Source organism: Columba livia, chromosome 6, assembly GCF_036013475.1.
Source record: "Columba livia isolate bColLiv1 breed racing homer chromosome 6, bColLiv1.pat.W.v2, whole genome shotgun sequence".
Lineage (NCBI taxonomy): Eukaryota > Metazoa > Chordata > Aves > Columbiformes > Columbidae > Columba > Columba livia.
In genome coordinates this window covers 22730603-22752974 of record NC_088607.1, presented here as the reverse complement: position 1 = coordinate 22752974, position 22372 = coordinate 22730603, and the positions used below count along the sequence as shown (strand labels likewise).

The 22372-nt window shown below is 39.7% G+C and overlaps 1 protein-coding gene across 9 annotated transcripts in view; it reads left to right on the top strand.

Moving 5' to 3' along the window:
* NDST2 (N-deacetylase and N-sulfotransferase 2) overlaps window positions 1-22372 on the top strand; it is a 137778-nt gene that overhangs the window by 58320 nt on the left and 57086 nt on the right. For 2 of the 9 annotated variants that reach the window (XM_065067538.1, XM_065067536.1), the window contains exon 1: window positions 15029-16332. The exons of 6 other annotated variants lie outside the window; for them this stretch is intronic. The gene's annotated coding sequence lies outside the window, so the exon portion shown is untranslated. Of the gene's footprint in view, window positions 1-15028; window positions 16333-19441; window positions 21217-22372 lie in introns of those variants that run through there. One more of the 9 variants, XM_065067537.1, reaches the window with a different exon arrangement.

Below are 22372 nucleotides of genomic sequence, written 5' to 3'. Positions count from 1 at the left end.
GCATGACGAAAGAGACAATAGAGCCATTCAGATGATTATATGAAATTTATCCAGCACTGACTTTTTTTTCTTCACCTTTTCAAATCTTAGGACTCTAAAATTAATTTGGAATCAACTATTATAAGATGTCTTTAATAGATTTTCATATCGTCTGTCTGCTGGTTTAGAGGTACTCTTTTGTACTTCATGTGGGACGCTGGCTGTGGCATATGCTCTGGAAAGGGAGGAGAAGTGAGAGACACATAGCACAATTTTGGTCTTCAACTGTTTGTTTTACAGCTGTTTCAAGAAATTGTTTATAAATAGAATGTTTGTGGAAAAGCAGTGTTAAAAGTGTTAACATTTTGGTGGAGGAAGTACCTGAATTTCAATTGTCTTGCATGTCCAGTCTTAAGGAAACATTTTTTCAGATCCATTTTCAGCTGAAAAGTGACTGCTCTTTTCTTTTGTGAAAGAAGTGATAAAACTGCACCTGAGTATGTTTGCTATGTCAAAATACAGACATATGTTAAAATTAGGATAAATTGGAATTTGAGTGCTGTTTCTTGGAGGCCAAAAGGCAATTAATTTTCTAAGTATTGTGTCTATACTGTATTTTCCTCAGGTAGGACTGGTGGTTTGTTACAGATACCTTGTGTGCAAGCAGAGATTGTTATGCTGCCTTTACAGTTACCTGAAGATGCGAATTATGTAATAGATGCAGCTGCATTTGAAGCCTGTGTTTTACATTCAAAGAAATAGTGTGCACAATGGATTCCTAGACAGGCTGATTGATTTCCCAGAGTTCTGCTTTTTCTGTTTGCTTGTTTACTGTGAAAAAAATCATGTCTTTATGGTTGACTTTTTAAACAATACTCAATACATTTATTTCGTGCTTGGGCTTCGTGCTTCAGCATAGAGCAGAACAGCTGATCATGCTGAGTACCTGTTGTATCTACCCTGTAAATTTGGTTTCTACCACTGCAGAAACTTTGGAACGGTTACAAATTCCAGAAAAGTAAGAGGTAAAAATCCTTAGCCTGAGTGTATGCCTTTTCTCCCATTTTTGCATAAGAGAAACAAAGTTGGCCTTGAAGAGTACTTGAACACTTGAGAATGATGAATATGGGGTATCTTTGTCAGTGATGGAGGGGTGGTTCAGAGTAGGTGACCTTCCACTGGGAAGTCTGGCCTCAGCCTCCACAAATTTGTTTCTAGTTTTTCCTCCAAATGCTTTAGTTAAACTTCATTGTCAGGACATGCTCAGCAAGGAAGCATTTTTGGGTGGGCAGGACCTGGGGCATACAGAAAGATTATGCACTGAACCCCATAAAGTCCCTGTGAGCTCTCTTCCTGGGAAGAAACCAAGGGATCAGTCAATGTGATCAGAGGCTAAAGACAGATGACAGTTAAGAAGGGGTGGGAAGGAGCTAAAACAGAGGAGTGGAATGGAAAGAAAGAGAGAGGCAAGATAGCCTTGCCTTTAAAGGTGGTTAACCTCAAATCTTCCTGCTGAGTATTCCAAAGACAAGAATGAAATTCTCCAGCTAGAAATGTAGTTGCTGTCTAATGGCCATACTTTGTCCTTGATCTCCATACAAATCAGTGATACTGATGGATGATGCACGGGTACGTGGTTGCTACGCTGTCGGTACAGCAAATTAAGTGCTCTCCAGCCTATGGCACAGAGCTAGTGTGGAGAATGTCTTCCTGTTTTTTGAAAGAAGGCTGTGACATAAGTTTTCATGTCATATGAAGTGTTAATATCTAACTCTCATTGATGAGGAACAGCTGCTTAAATGCAAGATATATGCTAGTGGAAAAAGGAAGCATGATCCAGCTCATGCAGGAAAGTGCCTCTTAACTGGAAGCAAGAAGGCCCAGCCTTTTGGTGCCTATAGCTTTGGTGTATAGCTTAGCTAATCTGTAAAAAGATTTCATGTATTTTGGTTCTCATTTCAACCTTGTTCTTTTTAAGCCTAGTCCAGGCATCTTAAGTCTAGTTTTTAGGTCAATGCTGTTCTTCATGCTATATGGACAGGTATCTCAGTGACTGAGAGAACATGCAGCAATTATAAATTCTTGTTTATTATTATGCTTATCATTTCAGAGGCCACATAAGTAATTCTTAGGTGTAACAAAACAGCACATCAGGTAGTTCTGGTAAGTGGGCTGTGTATTCTACAGTGCTATGTCACTGTAGTAGGTTACGGATTAATTTACAGCAGCTAGTCTTTTTCTAATTTGTCTCAATAGCAAAGAAGATTGAGTTTCATGTTTGATTTTGCTCTAAAGTAGATTTAGCTTTTCAGTGGGAATCAACTGAATACACCTGCGTAAATTTTTGGAATGAAACCATCTTTCAATTGAAAAAAAAAAATCATATTGTTAAGTAGCTTATTTCTCTTAAGTGTGGCAATTTCTGCCTTTGGATTTTGAGGTCTATTCCAGATTCAAGCATGTCTGATATGGTTCAGTTTGTGGAAAACCGTGTAGCCAGTTTATAACCCACCACAGATTTGAAACCTGCTCTGCTGAAATGTTTATGCTGTGGTACACAGCTTTGGTGCTGTGAGTGTTACAAAACTGTGTGCTACTGCAGATGGATATGGAAAGGCGCCTTTCTAAAATAAATACAGATATCTCTTGGAGAAAAGCCTTCCAGAGATGTGAGACAGATGAGTTTCCTTTCCCTGTGTAAGCAAGCCCTTAGGTGATAAGATTTGCTGCAGACTTCTAGCAAGACGCAGAAACGTCCAAAGGCAAAATGTAAATGCAGTGCTGCTGGTAGCCACAGGCTACGGCCCAAAGCAGCTCAGAATAAGGTTAAACGTGACTAGAAAAAAATGGCAAGTATTTGTTTGGGAACTTGGCATGATGGTGCCTCTTCACCTTTGTTAGCAGACAAATAGCTATTGGATATTTATGTTGTTTTAAAGTTGAGTGAGAAAACTGGGGTCTTGAATAGAAAATAATAATAATAATTATAGCACAGTTAGAAATGACTGTGACATGAACAAATTTTTTGTTCCATGGTCTGTGTTCTTTGCAGTAGTTTCTAGGTGTTCATTCTAGCGCTGTTAATATTGTGTTTTGTTCTGTTTGGCAGAATATATCTGACCAAGGCTTTATCCAAATTGTATTTATTCCTTTAGCTTCTTGCAGAAAAACAAAAACAAAACAATAAAACCACCACAGTTATTTTGTATAAAGTAGTAAAGTCAAATGCATTTGCTGCTAAAGGGATGTCTCTACAGAAGGCTCTCCTGCTTCTAGCTTATTCACATGAATAAAGGAACACAGAGGCTTGGCATTGTGAAAGTAGTAAATATGCATCCTTCATTTGCAATTTCCAAAATACGTTGGTCAGAGCTAACCTTCAGTGTTTTACCAGTGTAACTGTGTTTTGTTAAGATCCTGCAGAAATCACCCTTATTCAACATGCAATATTCTATGCTGGATTCAGTTAGAGAGCACCAAAAACGTGCTTCTGCCAGTACAACTTGTTTTTTTCAGGGAACTGGTATTAGCTGTTCTGGTAAAATAACTTTTTTGCCTGTGTAAACCACATCTTGACTAGGCAGATTTGCTAGTATAGCTATTTTAGCAAAGCCTTCCCACTGTAGAAAAGACCTTATTGATTATACTGCGAGGTTCCCACACTAGATGAAAGGCACAATACAAAGAGCTTTACAAACATGAATTAAGCTTCACAACACCCTTGTAAAACAAATCATTCTTCTAACTTGCCAATGTCTAGTTTCTTTTAATATGAGATGTTTTGTGGGTATGAGAAGGAAGGGTAGAAGATTCAGAACTGGGGGTATTAATGTCTACTAGCATTGGTGAACTAGACAAATTTCTAACCTGTTGGAATCCCCTGTCATCTCTGTCTGATATTTAAAATGCCATAGCAAAATCAGTTGTTTAGGGTATCGAGTAGCTACTGGTTGCTGGTTTCACCTGATGTTTGATAGTATGAGGAGTTGTAATGTTGATGCTTGGCAATTCCTTTCTTTCTGAAAACGTGGAGATAGCTTTGGTGTATGTGGTGTTCTCATTAATACTGGTTTTAACTACAGTTTTCTGTCTGTCTGATTTGTATTAGACTCTTGCAGTTTCATACGGTTTATATAGTTTGGAGTATGAACAGCTTGCACAGTTAAGGGATCTCAAAGGTAATGGAGAGAGGAACAAAACTATAGATTTATGCACAAGAAATAATATTTTAAAGTCAAGGCACAAGTTAGAGTAGTCTGATACTGAGTTTGCCTACATGGTCTTAATTCAGTCATTGTTGTGTGTTAATTATCATGTAGTCTGTAATTACATTGCCACATTCTATTTGTTCTTTTTCATTTCTTAGGGAATAAGGAATAGAAGAACTCTACTGTGATGCAGGTTAATTTTTTTTACTGTTCACCGACGTCACTTTTGAGTTCAACCTGTGAACTTTTGGGGCAGGCCCAAGCATTTCCATAGTCCTCTGTTAAATACCACATCCTGGATTCTGTATTAATACATCTATCAAGAATTTAAGTGAGCTGTGTGATTTATCCTCTTCACAGTTTAAGGCCATTGTGTGATGGTATTTGTTTTCACAATCGAGATACCTTTCCTCACCAAGCGCAGTGAGGGACTCACTTTTGAAAAGCTATCCTGGATCCCCTGAAATCTGGGAGATGGTAGAGACATCTGGACTGACTGACGGACTGTGTTCCCTGTTCTAACCCTCCCGGCATGCTGAGGGGAGTTCAAGTAACTGTTCTGCCATGTGCGTGATCCTCTAAGAGAACTACTTGATCTAATAGGAGTATTTTTGTGCTCTGTTACCACAGCAACAGCACACTTGCTTTTATTTTGTTTTCTTCTTTTTTTCTTTCATTTTTTTTTTTCTTTCTCCTCTCAAGGTAACTGTTGCTTTGAGAAGTAGACCTGTGGAAATGTTTGGCATTCTTGTCCCCTATTGAGATTTCAGCTTGCATAGGTCAAGAGTGGAAGGAGTTGGATGGGGAGAGTGTGACTCCCAGCAGAGCCTGTGTGATTATGAATTTATGGTGGAAGGAATGAGTCTTACTTAGTTGTGGGATTTAGTGTTAATAAAATGAGTGTGTTGAAAGTCATGGCTCTTTCTGAGCTCTGCAAATATAAGGCATGGGACTGGGACATTGGCAATGATCATTTTAGCCCTTTGCATGTGCTCTTGTAATCATGTAGACCCATGCGCTCCTGCACAGTATGAAGCCAGATGTACTTTCTTCTGTCCACCTGCTCATAGTGACTGTGTGTTTTCATGTCACATTAAGAAACCTATTCTTCTGTCACAGTGTTTGTCCTAGCTATGTGGGAAAGGAAAATGTTGCGTTCATTCGATCTACTGAAATAGGAATTAAATGTTAAGCCACCTCTTGGGTATGGTGGCTCCTGTAGGTAGCAAGACACATCCTTTCCACCTGAAGTACACATACCAGTCCTAACATCTGCTGCCTGGAGCACTAAGAAGCTTCCAGTTTTTGCAATACTTCCATAGATCAGTCTCTTCTTGTTATCATTTAAAGGTGGAAGAAAACAGAAGCATAGGGGTTGATACTGATATCTTGCTGGGGCTGGCTTTTTTCACTCACATCTCTTCTTACGTGAGTGCCTAATGCAATTCTTAATACAATTGCTTTATTTTTTCAACTGTTTTTTTTAACCCCTTCCCCAGTATCCTTGTCCCAAGAGAGTATGTCGTGGAATAATTTAAAATTCCATTTGATTTAAAATTCAGACAAGTAAATTAATGTTATCAGTATTGTATTTGGGAATCTCCCTTTCTTTAAGTGTGAATATCTAAAATAGTATCTGTCAGTATGTTATGCTTTTGCAGTAAAGGCTTCTGCTTGATGTTGGAGTGTGGTAGCTCTTCACCATCAGTGTTTTAGTTCCTAGCAGTTTTGAGTGAGAATGCCAGAAGTTTTACATTTCCCTCTGACAAATAGTAAGTGGGTGTGTTGACTGAGAAAATCAATGGCTAATGGATGAAACCACATAATCTGGGGTTATCGTGGAAAGGCACATTGTTTATAGCCATCTTTACTGTGCTAAGGCAAAATATTCACTGATGCTTATCCGTATAAAACATAAAAAGCTGTTCAGGGTTAAGCATCCAAGTCAGAAGTGTAACATATGTACAAAAGCCGGAAATTAATCAAAATACCTTTTATGACTTTCTAATTATAAGCACATCTGAATGTACATTTCTTGTTAAAGATCTTGTATTTAGTTCAAAGATGAATAGCATTCCAGTACTAAACCTTTTTAAAATTTAAAATGAAGTTAGTGATTGCAAGTCTTGCATTGCTTGACTTCAACTCCTTCTGGTTGTATCTAGTGCTTTTTGACTGCATGTTGAAGAAGCTGTACATCTTAGTTTACTCAAGAACTTGTTCATTGAAAGATCAGAGTGTAAAATCCCATGTATGTTGAACATTCAGCAATTTACCATTAAGCTACTTGACACAAGTTAAAATTTATGTTAATACCATCTTGATTAAACAGCACTCATTATCACTCACTGTGATTTGGCCAAATTGGTTTCCTAGCAGATGTCTCAATAAAGGAGCCATCCTACTATAGCATGGCCAAATTAAATTGGATGTATTGCAGCAACGTTTGCGCTTACATAGCATCGTTCAAGCCAAAGTGCTTCTCACAATCATTCGTTATATTGGGAAAACATATTTGGTAATATAATGACCAAAGCAGAAGTATATAGTCTAAAGAGCTATGGGACATTTTATAACTGCAACATATGTCTTGTATTACAATTTTTATTGTTTGTACAAAATAGTTGTCTAGTGGTTTCTAACATAAAACTCGGTTTATATAGCTTGCAGGTGAAGATTTGAGTTAACCCTCCAAAAGTTGGAACAGATGCCTCCATAGATATTAAATATTTCGAACCACAGCCTCAGACTATTTTTATGTAATCCTTTCCAGTCAGTCTGAGAATCTTTAGTGCTCGTCAAGCCTTTCCTCTTTCATTTTCTTTACCACAGAAAATACTCGTGATATTCCATCTTCCCCTTCAGTTATTCTTTGGTGTCTCCTTGCAGCATCACTTAAAACTGCTGTCACGTGGGCTTTGCCAAACTAACTGAAAACTGAAGTGCAGAAGATGGGGTTTTTTCAGTATGCAGTGTTGGGTTCATAGCTGTGACATTCTTCTTTAAATCTTCACAATTTGTTATGTATTTTGTTGCTTCTGTTTATGTATCCAGGAAAAGCTGATACAAATCATAATTGTGCATATGCAAATCTAAGGATTTTCTAAGTTAAAATTGTTTGCCTGTAATGAGCTTTTCCAGCTCTCATTTTCCAGCCTCTCCAGCATTTAGAACTTGTATTATAGGTGCAGTGTAGTGCAAAGCAGATATCTGACACATGACACCAAACAAGTCCCTGCCTCATTTTTTCTGTTCAAGAATTGTACTAATCATGTTTTGCATTTACTTAATGGTTATGCTTATTGATTGTATTTTACAGATATTATAGCATAACTGAGAGCAGACACTGAAGGCAATTTGCCCAAGATCCCAGTATTTCCTGGAACTCTGGTTGTGTTTTCCTGATTTGATTTGGAATGATTCAATTAAGAACTATATGTAATTTCATAGATGTGTGATGTATCAAGTTTGTCGCTCATCAGATAATGTTCAGACTCACCATTTCCCTCTGTACATGCACCTGGCTGGGTCTTCTTGTAACCACAACTCATTGTATTGCCAAATTTTCCCAAACTTAATATGACATGGGCCTTCTGGTAAAGGCTGATGTTCATGCTATGTTCAGCTGGATTTCAGCCATCACTGAAAGCCAAAAGTATTTTTTTCCAAATATGAAAACTATTCCTTGCATTTGTTAGGTTTTTATATAACTCAAAGGCCGTTTAAGTGATTTTACTTAAATCAAGGATGTGATATTTCAGTGCTGAAGGCAAAAGTAAGAGAAGCTGGGGGGCACTTGACGACAGAGGGAGAAGGTGGCAGAGCTGGCGGGTGTAGCCAGGCACTGCAGGGACCACTGCCCCCAGGGTCCCCTTGACTCCTGAGCCTGTTGGCTGCATTTCAGGTGGGGAGGTGCTAGATGTGAGAGCTTTGAGTTTGATTTAGCACCGGTACTGTAACACTTAAAGGAAATGAAACATATGGCAAGTGAGAACTGGTAAGATATCCAGTGAAGGCTTTCCAAGGCATTAATGGTCCTGGAAGTGGAGTCCTCTTACATTATTCATGCCCTTTGAGCTTTTAGCCAGGCTGAGCACTCTGCACTCAAGTGTGATAGTAGAAGGTAAAGGGAAATTAACGCTGTAGTGATATATTGGAAGTTCCTTGCCAAAGTAATAATCTTGATAGTGTGTTGACGGGATAGAAGCATGTCTGAGAGAGGGGAAAACAGGTTTCAACTCTGAACTGATCTGAGAAAGTACACGAGAGTAGTGCACAGGAAAGAGAATGAAAGACCACTTGAACGTAGATGCAAGTCCTGGGATCCTTTCTTCATCAAAGCATGTCTTCCAAGTTTCAAAAGAAGATAAATCTTACAGCTGCAAGATGAAGTAGCACTCAAATCTTGCCAATGATATTGTGGAAAGTTTGCTGTAGGATGCTTCAGTGTGTTAAGACTGACTTTAGTGGCCAAGACTTCTCAGTGATCTGTAAATCAGGTACCAGACATGGCTATCTGAATTCCAGCTTGAGTCTGTAGATATTACTGTGCTCATGATTGGTTTTTTTTACAGGTTTACCTTTCCTCAGGTAAACTCCTTATATTTAGGATTCTCCTTTTCTTCCTCTCCCTCCTACCATTTTTAATTAATCCCATCATTTACGTACTGTAGGACTGTGTGCTCAAGAGGTCTTTTAAAGAAAGGTTCAGAAATAGGAGGTTTTTAATGCAGTGGATCTGTATTGGTAATTGATCTGGGATATTTGTGCTGGAGTGGTCTCTTATATCCAGCTTTTACTCCCTGTATATCCCCCAGCTCCTCTGAGATTTCACAGCTAGTATCCAGAATGTAAAACAAGTCATTGCAAACTAATGGAGAATGACCTCACTCAGAGGCTAAGAGTTGCTATGGGGAGGGAGTGGAGAAAATGTCTGTAAGTAGAAGTTCTTTGCGGGTGTATAAGCTTAAAGATGTCTAAACTTTCATTTACTGTATGTACCTTTTGTAGATAGGACTAAAATATATTACTTTGGAGGCAGGGAAGATAACTTGTGGTGGAAAAATACAATACCTGTGCCAAATACTGGTTAACTTATGAAGCGCAGAACACAAATTTCCATGTGTGCTCACAGACTCTTTATATCCAGAAACCTCCTTTTTCTTTCCCACTTAACAGAAAATCATGTTTGAGGCTGATTTTTTGAAAGCCAATTTTTACTTAAAAGCACAAGGTCTATGGCTTTTAGGAAAAAGACAATTCTGAAAATTTTACCCTCGAAAGTATATGTCTTCTAGGTTGGAGGGAGTTGTTTTGGTTTTGTTGGAGCCACAAATTGGATGTATCTGCCACTTGACATAAGCCTTAAGAATAACTTAATTAAAAGACTGTGCTTTGGAGTCCAGCAGTCTGGAATAAAGAGTCCCAGTGAACAGCGTATCTCTCTATGTTCTGGTTTTCAGGAGAGACTAAAAGCGTTTAGGCCAGCACAATAAGGACCAGGAGGAAAATTATACATAAAACACAGTGATTAGTACTAGTCTGGGTATCATTACTGTGGCCAGGACCTTTAAGAGACAGAAAGGAGAAGAATTAAGAAAAAAAAAATTCCTGTGAAGACTTGTGACGATTGTTCCACTGGGATCACACTCTTGATTGTGCAGCCTCGTAGCTGCATCTTAACTGAGCTGTTGCAATTTTACCCCGTGGACATTCTTCAGGCTACTAAACATTTCTTTTGCTGGCAGATATCAGCAATACTTACTACTGAATGCCCTTGAGATTGCAATGTTACTAATGGGAGCCTTTGATGATTGAGAAACTGTGTTGAAAGTTTTGCCTTATTTTTAAAGTATGCTGAGTATTCAATAGTTAAGCAGTTAAACTCTTTTTGACATTGGTTCAATTATGGTATTTCCCTATAACCACTACTGCTAGCAGATAATATTCTTGATGTGGTGTTTTTTCTTCAGTCTACAATCAGTAACAAATGTAATAAAAAAGACACTAGAAGTTCCAGAAAGACCCTGTTGAAGGACTTTAGCAGTCTAGGCTTTCCTACCACTTGCCTGTAGTGTTATAAGACAGAGCCTTTTTCAGTAGCTCTGTTCTTGTTTAATTTTGTTGACCATTTCAAAAATTCCTGTACCGTTTTGTCCTGTAGGTAATACTTTTATATTCCTTGTATGCTGCTTATTTAAAGAAAGCTCTGTAGTGTTACAGCCTGTAAAATGGCACAAGCAGGTGCAGTCAGGCGTGAGCCCGCCCAACTCTCCCCAGCTGGGTCAGTGGCCACAGGGTTCTCTGTTCACCTCTGGGTTTGCAGCAGGAGAGCCACACTTTGGGCTTCAGTCCAGCATTCTGTTCCCCCCATCAGCCATCATGAAGGTGCCTGCAGACCCCTGGGTAAAGTGCAAACCCATGACTTGAAACAGAGCAGCTATGTGCTTGGCCTCCATTGCAGTTAGTAAAAAGGGGAAGAGACTGGGGAATAAAAAGCCGTGTTCCAAGGATGGAGAGCAGGGAAACACCACTCCTCTCAGTTAGAAGAAGCATGAACAGGAAAGTCCTGCTCTGGAGGACAGGTAAGCTGAGCCTGGGAAATAAGGGGGAGGAAGTGCAGAGACTGGGTTTCACATAAAGCATGCCGACTCCATTGGAGTATCCAGCGTGCCTGCTATGCTTAATAATGTTGGTATTTAAATAATTTTAAGCAGGCTTTGAAGTTAAAGCCATGTTGAGTTAAGGTAGAGGTCAGCATGTTGTAACTGTTGTCTGAACATTGATAACAACTTTGTGTACTTTTCCATTGTTAAGCTATTTGACCAAGAAAAAAAAAATTTCAGAGAATGATTTTTAATCAAAAATGTAATAATTATGGCAGTTCTATGTGGCAAACCACCAGAAATCACAAAAGGCTGTTATTTTTCTGCATCCGTGATACTTCGTGGCCTAATTACACAAGTGAAATGAAAATCTTGGGCCCAGATTCTTCCTCCAGCATGCAGAGAAGTATGTATTGATGGTTTTAAATTTTGAACCATACTTGTCAAGTGTTTCAAAGCAAGGAGGTCCCAGGCAAGAGGGAATTAAGTATCTTTCATTCCAGTCGCCATACAGGGGTAATGGCTGTGCCTGGGAAACTGGTACAGAGCAGCACTTCACACTGCAACCCCTGCGGGCACTGGCAGCAGCGAAACAGCAAATTTTAAAGAAGAGTATCGGTGTAGACAAGCCCAGTGCTGCTTATGTCGAAGGAATAGGTCCAGAAGATTTTATCTTCTGTTTAGGTTTGCTGCTCCTTGCTCTCATCACATCTCCTCACTATTCTTCCTTCAAACTTCCAGGACCACCTTCTCTTGGAGGTGAGGTTCCCCCTTCCTGATGTCTGTTTGAAGAAGGTATGAGAGACAATAGCACAGCGCGTAAGAAGGGCATGCAGTTGTATTGCCTATGTTGTCAAGAGTGTTTTAGAACACTGGGGATGGTGATTGCTGGAGGCACTATGCTGTTTGAGACCTTTGAAGATATAGTTGAGTGGAGATCTCACTGGTATAAAGAGGCGGGTATGGGTTTAAAGAGCAATTACAGGAGAGCACTCCAGTGCAGCTGAAGTGGGAAAAAAGTATTTTTTTTGTTCCTCCACTATTTGGCAAGAATGTGTTTACATAATTAATAGGAAAGCTGCTCTCAAATATCTGTAATTTTGTGTATATTCCCATGGGGAAAAACGCTTTCAGAGATCTGTAATTTAGTGTATATTCCCATGGGGACGGTAGAATGTGTGAATGTAAACCACCCTTGATACCATATCTTTGACACATCATCTGTCTTTTCCTTTGGATGCGCTCAGACCTTCTTTGCACTCAGAGGAGCAGCCAGCCCTTGATACACCCTGAGACCAGAAGAGATTGTATCAGCTGAGTAATTTCTGGTGTGAGAAAGTAGCCAGAAGAGGTGGAACAAGGTACCTGCAAGATCACTGTCTCATTTTGAAGCTGAAACAGTTGTAAAGGTGAAAACATGAGAGGCAGGGGGTTAAAATGTTTCTTTTCTTGCTGGTGGTACTTTATGTTTGTTCTGTTTTTAAAGCTGTTCCTGCCTGGCACCAGCCACCCACAGTACTGGTAAACAACACATGACAGGTAGCAAAAATTCTCTTCTCTGTCTTCCCAGACTTGCCACGGGACCAACAATGGGAGGCAGCGGTTGTGCAGTTGGTGGTGGTCACTGTCTCTGTCGCTGATATGGGTTCTTGGAATGAAAGGGATTCTAAAGTGAAGGGATCTGCTCATATAGCAGCAAGTACAGGGTCTTGTCAAAAAAATAAGTTTTAATTTTTGTGGAAGCGTATAGCTGCTCTGATGTCAGCTCAGTGTTCACAACTTCCATCCTGCGCTTCATAAATTGTCAAAGTATCATTCTCCTATTCGCCCCCTCGTATTTAGGAAGGTCTCTAGAAATGTTCAAAAAAACTACAAAGTCCCTTGACTTTTAAAAGGTTAGACCAGTATTGTCGATTACTGTTGTCTTACCTTCTGTTGCAGCTTTGCCTATACATCTTTCTGTTGTCTCTTTTCTTAAACTGTAAGTTCTTCTTTGTTCTGCCTTTGTGTAGAACACTTCTTAAGACTTTTTATCACTTTAGCTGCAGTAATATAATTTACAGCATGTTTTCCCTGCAGAAGAAACTGCTACTGATATGTCTTCACCATTGCCCATAGTGGATCAGAGCATCTGCCCACCAAGATTCAAAGTCCTTCCTTCATCAACAGTAGCTCTCATTGTTTAAGAAAAAAATCTGTAGAAGACTATTATATTACACTTTTCCTAGATGTTTATTATGCTGTGCCTTGAAACAGGAGTCTTTCTGTGCTTTGTGATTATTGTTTGTTGTTATTAATTCAAATATGCTTATTATAAATATTAATGTTTCATAATTTTCTTAACATCAGCGTTAATGCCATAGTAAGCACTACTGGATAACTGTGTATAATGTGAAACTATATAATCTCAAATTACCCAAATTTTGCCTTTGAGTATTTACTTGTTCTCTTATTAGGAAACCAAATTAATAATTCTTAGTCTGTGCAGTCTCCTCTTGACTGTTTTGCATTTTTTTTCACGTGACTCCTAAACCTCCTGTGGGATTTAAAAAACAAACAAACAAAACCCACACACCAACAGACTTTAAATGTTTTTCTTTATGTTATATTTTCAATTAGCAATTTCAATCCATTATTTCAATGTTTTTCTGTTCTTTTAGGATTAAGTGGTGAGAACTGAAATGTTTCACAGTGAAAAGCACATGTTAGTTCTTGTACTACTCACCTCTAAATTCCTTGTACATCTTAATATAACCTAATTTGCATTTTTACTGCATTTTTTTTAATGTCATTACTTACTGAGTACACAGTGTGCCTTCATGAAGATGTCTAGTTTTTCCCTTTTTTTGAGTTAGCAATTTTTTATTATGCTGTTTCAAAAAAAGTAAGTGTGATTATGATTTTCACCATTTGGTAGTTTGCTTTTGTTAATCTTAAATATAATGTACCCTGATGTTTCATCTTCTTAATTCAATTCTCCTAAGGGGAATATATATATATATATATATGTGTGTGTGTGTGTGTGTATGTATATATGAAATTATTTTCTGGATACAATTTGTTTATATTGCCAAAGTGCATAGAGTCCTCATCATAGGTCAGATGTCAGCTGTTTTGGATGCTTTGAGGATGCAGCACAAAAAATATCCTTCATTTTAACTCATTTGCAAGCTACAGAAATCAGGTTTATTAATCAAAAATGCACTGCGCCACCATTTCTGCTTCTTTAGAGTACAACATTTGCTACTTCATATCTTTAAATTTTTTTCCTACTGTTAAATTTGATTAGTTCAAGTAGATATTTTTGCTGTTTGCCAGTGTTATGATTTTATCAGATTTTGACAGCTTGATTTACGTTAGTGTTACATGCTATTTTTCCTGAATTCGTGTTCTGCATTTTATACTGTGGTTTGTGTAATATGAAAGTTGTTTCCATATGAATTGGATTGTTTTTCTCTTAATAGAGAATGTTTTTATTAGACTCTATGTAATCCTCTGCGTATGACAAATCTTTTCCTACCTCATTAATGTGATGTACTCTGGTTTATAGCTCACTGTGATCACAGCATAGTGACTTCTGTCATTCTACTACATTTGTTTTGCTTGTTATGTAGTTCTCTTCTTAGAAGGCAGAGTAATTTTCTCTCTCTTTTATACCATTCTTCGTCCTACATCAGCCTATTGAGCCCCAGATGTCACTAGTCTAAAAATGGGACAGAAATTAACCCTGAACTCAGAAGACCCCAAACACACTCTTTTACCACTTTTACAGGCTGCTGTGTGTGAATGCATCTCAATGCCTCTCACAGGGAGGACATTTTGAAAGGGGCCAGCTCTTTATGTTGTCCTTTCTACATCTCTCTGCCATGAGGGGTACCTGGAGTAACCATGGGCTGCACAGATAAACCAGTTATCCAGATTCTCCAGCTGTGTTTGCCCCACCTTTTTCCTTTACCCCCTGCCTTGTGGGTACTTATTCTGTGCTGCTCTGTCATAGCCAGCCCACACCAGGAGCTATCTGTTATGTACTTGTGGCTTATCATCCACTTGTCAGCAATTGCACATTACTTCATGTGACAGCTTCTAAATCTATCCCTCACTTCAGAGCTCCAGCCAGGCCTTGCTTTCTTGCGTTGCCTTGGTTGTAGAGCTGCCCTGTGCTACAGACGGTGCTGGTGACTGGGAGAAGGAGGATCTGCTGCCAGAGGATGGTTGAGAGAAAAGTCCTGGGCAGAGTCCTTTCCTTGTCTGCATTTCTATTTCTACCATGTCTTCAGTCGTCAAAAATAATGTGCTGTGTGATGGAGAATTTCTGCAGCAAGGAGAGGGAGGATGAGTTCCTGTGTTTACAGCAGCTAGGGGTGTGGTGCCAGCACTGGGTGCCCCAGGCCTTGTTTCTCAGCATAGCTGTGAGCACGGGTTCTCCACTGCCCTCCTCAGTTCCTCTGTCTTGGGAGCTGCTGCCTACGTCTCTGACCTTCAGTGGAGCCAGGGCGAGTCTAGGCAATCAAGATGATGTAACTTGTATTTTTATTTATGCAGGGGCTGGGGAAAGGGCTGCCTGGTTTATAAGAACTTCATTGTGGTGGATTAACTTTGCTTTTGAGTGATTGTGTATGGCACATCCAAATGAGGGATTGCAAAGTGGCCTGGCAGCCCCAGCAGGGCAGTTACCAGGCCCGGTGTGAGCAGGGAGGCGGCGAGAGAGCGGAGCTGTGGGTGTCAATTCCTGCAGGAGAGAGCCCTCCCTCCTCCCGAGGGGCACTAACGAACCACAGCGGAAAAAGACAAAATGCAGTTCATGAATAGCTTTACAGTCCCCTTTCTCCCACCAGCCCCGCTCTCTGTCCTGGGAATGCACTGCCCACACAGTGACCAGAGAGGAATCTGGAGTCATTTGCAAGATAATGCCATATCAAATGTTCCATTCTCACACTCCCTTCTTGTATTTTCAAAACTGTTTATATGTTTCCTTTCAGTTTGTGTGAGTAAGCATATCACTCCAAAACTAAAAAGGGGAAATGCATTTGCAAATGTGCGAAGCCACATAACTGTAATAAATTGCTTTGATTACATATGGTGTGTTTAGTTTCTGGAAGCCTATTATGCCTTTCTGTCTCCAACAAGTAGCCTTTCCTGTTTGCTTGCTTCTCTTTATGAGGCTGGCCATCCTCCCAAAGTAATCCTCATCCAAATTCTCTTCTTGACAGATGCTCACCAAGAGCCTTTTTGATCCTCAAATGCTCAGTGTCATCTCGGGTGTTGCTCTGGCAGGCAGCAAAAGGTAGAGACTAGGTTTTCTCATGAGGAACTTGATGTCATACTGTATTTTAAAGTGATATGTTTTTCTGGTTTTTGATGTCTTTAGAAAGATACAAATTTGTAGCTCAAGGCAGAGTTATCTCACTTGTGAATACAGTTTCATCCAACTAGTAAGCACAGGCGGGGAGGTCATTCATATTATCTTCCTCAGGCCGTCACAGTTCCGGGGTACTCAAGCAGTGCTGTTGCATGCTTGTCTGTAGTTACTGTTTTTCCTGGTAAGTGCCAAGTTCTTTCTATTTTCCTTTCCTTTACTGTTTGGGAGGATTGGGAAGGTGTGCTATCAAGGTGCTTTGGCTTCTATATTTTTCAATGACAAAAGCTACAGAAGCATAATTAAGTTATTTTTACTGCTGACTAAATATCTCTCACTTTTCTTGTTCACTATTGCCTGTATTTGACCTATTATTTTTTGTTTCAGTCTAGAAATGAATGTGCTTTTAAACTCTTTCACCTTTTGTAGGGTAGATAGTTTTGGAGTTACTAAGCTTAAGTTATTCCCTATGACAACCAGGAGTGATTTAAGGTGTTACGCAGTATGAGAAAAGGTCTTACTTTGAAGATTTTCAACTTGAAGTTGAAAATGAGGTGGCGAAGATTAAGGGGAAGCTTTTCTACTTTCTGTTGGTGTTTTTCCCTATCTGCAGTGGGAAAAGCTGTTTAGTACTGCTGGGATTAAATGCAGAGGAGAACTGACAATACAATCTTCTCTTCCTCTGGAAAAAAAATGTTTTTTCAGAATCTTCAGAGTCAGTTTGGATAGCTAAAACAACCCTTCACATCATGTTGGCCTGTCTGTGCCTGTCATACTCCTAACCTTCTCTGAGGAGCTCCAGCAAAGCCAGCCAGAATTATTCTAAGTGTCTAGAAATCACCTTTGTGCAGCCCTTCCCAGAGCTGGGAACACTGATAGTGTTCACGTATTCCTCTGCTCGTCGCTATCTCTGTGTGCAAAAGGGAGATACTTGCTCGTCCTTCCTAAAACTTTCTCTCTAAAAGTTGCTGTGCTCTCAGGATATGAGGACTGTATTAATGAATTCCTCAGTCACAATAATCTGATTAAATTGATGGGGGAGAGGGAGCCAGAAGATGAAACAAACAGATTATTTTAAGATATACGAGATACCCAATTAGTGACTGACCGACTCAGCATCTAAATGGAAGTGTTGCACAAGAGATTTACTAGTAACCAATGTAATAAGTTATACTGTATGGTTTTTCACCTAAGAGAAAGGCTCATGTTCTCTTACAGGGACCTGTAAATAAAAGAGTGGCAAAGTATTACTGTTAAGAAATATGAGGTATTTGTAACTGTATAGTTTTTTAAATCTGCATATATACGTATATATATATATATTTTGCGTAGCAATGGACTAGAATATGGACAGTACTGTGGAGAGGTTAGCATGGATTTTAAGATTTTTCCTTTCACCAGGAACCTGGTGAGTGTTTTCAGGCACATAGGAAACTGAGACCTGAGTAGGAATGGAGTTGCTTTGTGTCACTGAGGTTTCGGGGGCAATCCCCTAGAGCACAGAGATAATAGAAAGGAAGCTTTCCGTCAGGGAGCATATGTTTTTGTGACGATTACACTGTGTATAGATTAGGACTTCTGGGAGGGAGGGAATGGGAAGATGTGCTTGGAACACAGGACCATCTGCCAGTATCTTGGCATAGTCATTTCATTAATGAGAAGCTTATTAGCTTGAGTCCAGCTGAGATAGACAAGAAAGACAGCGACAGGGACAGAAAAATGTCACCCAGCCATCATTGAAATGGGGAAGAGATGGCCCTGATAACCTGTAAAATCTGGTTTTGTTTAAAGAACTATGCTTGTTCTGATTGATAAAGGTATCAGTTGTCTTTTTCCCGAAAAAATGTTTTTCTTAATTTTGTGATGCAGTGTGGGTGGCCCTGCGGTGGGGAAAATATACAACTGAGAGTACCCTGTAATTGACAAGAAGGTGCTAGGGAAAAAGGAAGAATAGTGATTTTTCTTTTTAGTGGGAAATGGTTTTTTGCATCAAATGACCGACTTTTCCCTTTGGTAAACACCTGAAGGTGCCCTGTATTGAATGTTGGATATTTAACATTTGTGGTCACGAAAGATGACACCTGGAAGACACAACTTTGAGAGCATCACAGTCCCAGCCTTGGCTATGCCAGCAGCCTCAGAGAGCACACAGTCTGACCTGTGCTCCATGTGAGGCAAAAAATCAGGGGGAGTGCTCTGGGTGGACAGAAAATAGTGCTCCGGAGGCAAAAAAGACAAAAAGGCGGTGGTTAGGAGCCTGCAGACTGTGTTCCTGTGAGCTCACATTCCTGATTCTGCTGCTGACACGGTAAGTGTCTGAGCTTGTGCTCTCTTCCTGAGTTTTGCTGTCCTGTAAATCAGAAAAATTATACCTAGGCTGTTTGAGGGAGAGCTTTGCTATCATTTTGTTGACACAAGACATAAATGGTCTTTTATTTAAGCAGCTCTGTTTTTTCTTTTGATGTTTGAGTCAGACTTAAGTCTGGGTGAGGGTGAGATGGCAGGGCCTTTGCCTGGAGAAAACGGTGGTTAGAAACACCAAGCGGTTTGAGTGTTGGTATTTGGAAATTATTTCCCTTTTGTCTGGTTTTATACTGTTTAGGTTGGACTGGTAGTTAAACTGAAGGGAAAGAATAAGAAAAAAGTGTTTTCCATGAAAAAACCCTCCTGCATCTAGCGAGGGCCATGGGAGCGTGGATATGTTCAAGACATGATGTGAGGGTTGTATAGTTCACCAGCAAAATGGTCTGGTAAATAAGCCTGGACAAGGGCAATTTCTGTTTGCACTGCTGGGAAAGAAAAGGCACTTTCCCCTGATGTTTTTGCTGATTTATGAGGTAATTCAGAGCATTGTCTCTGACTTGTCTATTGTAAATCTGTTGAAACAAAAGGAACATACGTTTTCAAAAAATGAGTAGAAAAATATAGCTTAGGAGAGTCAAAACACCTAAGCAGTGTGAGCCTTAACTGAAAGGGGTTTGGTTAGTCATCCACTTTGCAAATTCTCTTTTTGTATTGAGGAGGAGAGAAGATTAGTGAGATGAAAATCTATGTTATTACAGAGATAAGAATGGTTTATGGTTGGGTCCCAAAGGAGAAAGAAGTTTTTTAATGTTATTAAAAAACCCCAACCCTTTGCTGTGATCCATGTGTAATGCTTAGACCATTCCATGTCAGAAAAATAATTATAATACTGTATGGCATGGTGTTTATATGTATAAATGTATGTACAAATATTGGCAAAACATAAATTTAAATCCTGACCTTGTGCTTGTTGAATTCAGTGGAAATGCTTCTGATAATTGTGACAAGGATTAGATCAGCTTCTCACGCTGACATATCTGTGTGGTCTGAAACTCAAACTGAAGTTTCTGCTTTTGCATAAATTTTTTCTACCTGCCTTAAAATGGAACAGAGTTGATTGAAAGTCTTGAAAAAAACTGTCCTGCACACCGAACCCTGCTGTGTTTCATCTACTGAAACACTGTTTGGTAGTATCCTACAGTGATAATATTCAATTGCTGTGTTGCATGCTTTTTAAACTGACAGCTCATGTATTTCTCTCTCAAGCAGTGGAAGAATATTGTTGGTCCCAGAAGGGCATGGTAGGATCAGGGTTTTGGCTCAGTCTATGAGTCTAAAAGGCTTTGCAGTTCCTGATATAAGCCATAAAGAAGCCTCCAGCTGGCTGGATGCTCTCTTAAAAACACCAGTGTGGCCTTATTCCAAAATGATGCTCAGGCGAAGTTGTGTATGCTTCCATCTCTTGGGATGAGGAGGAGTGGGAAGGGAGACCTTTGCTGATGTTCCAGTGAAGCCAGAGAAGTCAGATGTTTGCATGAAGACACAGGGAATTTAATCACTGATTGACTCAGAATCACTTTGAAAGGGTAGAATAAGACAGGGGAGGAGAAAGAGGGAAGGCAGCAGAGAGCATTTTAACTTGAGGTATGGAAGGAAATGAAGAAGGGAAGTCGAAATTTTCGTTTCATTGCAAGCACAGGAGCTCCCTAAGCTGTTTATGTGAACTATGAAATTGTGGAGCTCTGTGCAGTTTTCCTTCCAGCAGCGGCACAGGGAGCTGAGTGCCTGCATTGGGAGCGCTACATACAGCTTTGCTTTAGTGCCTTTCCGGGTCAGTGACTCTCAAACAATGCCCCACAGAGCTGCTTTAGTTGCGCTTCCATGAGTCAGTCTATAAGTACTGACACTTCCCCCGAGTGTAACCCAGTGTCGTAGAGAATCTGCAGGCTTTATTGACTACTGATCTCAAAGCAGTTGTGGTGTTCCTTGGACTCAGGTTGGTTGATCATGTATACGTTTTTCAAATGCCATTCTTCCTGACAATTCAAGCACAGTCAGATTGTTGACTTTAAAAGGCCAAGTGAAAGGATGTGGCCAAATCCTTGCACCTGTAGCATTGAAAGAGTTGATACTCCTCACATTGTTCTGGCGCTGCTTTCTCAGTAGCCACAACCGGTAGTGTTGTCTCATAGAAAGTAAGGAGAAAGAGAATTACTGGTTCATGCAAAGATTTTCTTCCAGGCATGATCAGTAATAGGACCAAGCAGCTGCGTCATTCATATTCTTTTAAAATCGATTCATGTTCCAGGTTGCTTTACCTCTGCATCCCAGAAAATATAAAGGAGGAGGGATGGGAGGCAGACTTAAAATAGTGCATTTAAATATTCTTCCAAACAAGGTAATATGGAAGTGGAGGCTTCTATGGATGGATCAGATATCTCTTTCCATTTGTGGCTTGGTTTGGTGACGATTTGAGCATTTGTGCAGCCAACCTCAGTGGCGATGTGGAGCCCCCAGGGAGGAGGGAACAGTCTGTTCAACATTTGTGCGTTCCTTACCAGCTGACTGCACCTGCAGCCTTTGCCATCAGCAGCTGGGTATAGAGGCATTTTGGAAAGCAGCAGCAGTGAGGAGCAGAGCTTGAGAAAACTGTGTGGAAAAAGAAAGCAAGCTATCCTGCCTCGAAGATCCTGAAGAGACATGTCTGTTTCTGAGAATTGCTTAAGCTGAATTTGAGGCTGAACATTGGCTAAGCACATAAAAGGTAATTGAGTAAGAAGTTTTGATTTCTTTTTTCCCCTCATCCCTCTGAAAGCATGCATCTCATTTTTACCTGTTTTCCCTATTTCCATGTATGCAAATTTCCTTCCTCTCACCTACTGAAAAGGCAAAATGCATCTAAATAAACAGTTGTGGTTACAACCACTTTGCTAACGAGTTTTATCCTTTCACAATTTGGCTTCAAGATATCGTATTTATTCTTTCAGATCTGGATTTCATTGAGCTTTGTGCATTTGCATCCAGGAAGATGCCCTATATCTGTTATTTTTGTTTGGTTTATTGGATGGAGTATCTCTTCTCATTATGTATCTTTTCTGCACATCCAGCTGTGCTGTAGCCACTTATTGAGCATCTTGGAAGTTACTACTATGAACCTCAAAATGCATACAAGGAAAGCTGTTTTCTTTATTGCAGTGTGTCTTTACAGTCACACCAAACATGTTTTATACCTTTTATTTGGGTAGGGATTATTTGCTTTATTAGTTTTTTACTTTATAAAAACGGAACAATATTTATTTTTGTTTTAATTAGTTCCTTGAACAGTAGGGGTGAATCATAACTTGGAATTGCCAATTCGTAACGTTGTAGGCACATTTGTGGGGTTAAGTGAGGAGCTGTTTATACTTTTGTTCCCCCCCATCACATCATTTTAGATATTGAAGGAATCTCCTCTGCAATGTGGAGTGTGCATCACTTTATCATAAGACACAGAGATAAAAGTTACGCATAAGGAGCCTAAAGAGGCAACACTGTCCAGATCAAATGTTGACAATGATAAATGGAAAATATAGAGAAGGAATTACATTGTCTTAAAGTCAGTAGGCTTCTGACTTAATCTGCTATATTCAGTGGAGGAATAAAATGAGAGAAACATAAATGACCCCATTCCTCTTGAAATTCTCCATGGTAGCTATCAACATCACTGTAAACTGGGGGTCACCATGTAGGCACAAAGCCTTCACATAGCTTTCTCTTGACATTAAGTTCATTCCTGTGGGATTTGGGCTCCTAGGTGGTTTTCAAGCTGTCTGTCTGGAAAGCTAAAACATGATTGCCTTTCATTAATCTGGTTATTTGTTTGCTATTTTTTAAATGTTATTTTTCTTAAGATAACAATGGCTTTATGACTGGTATAGGGG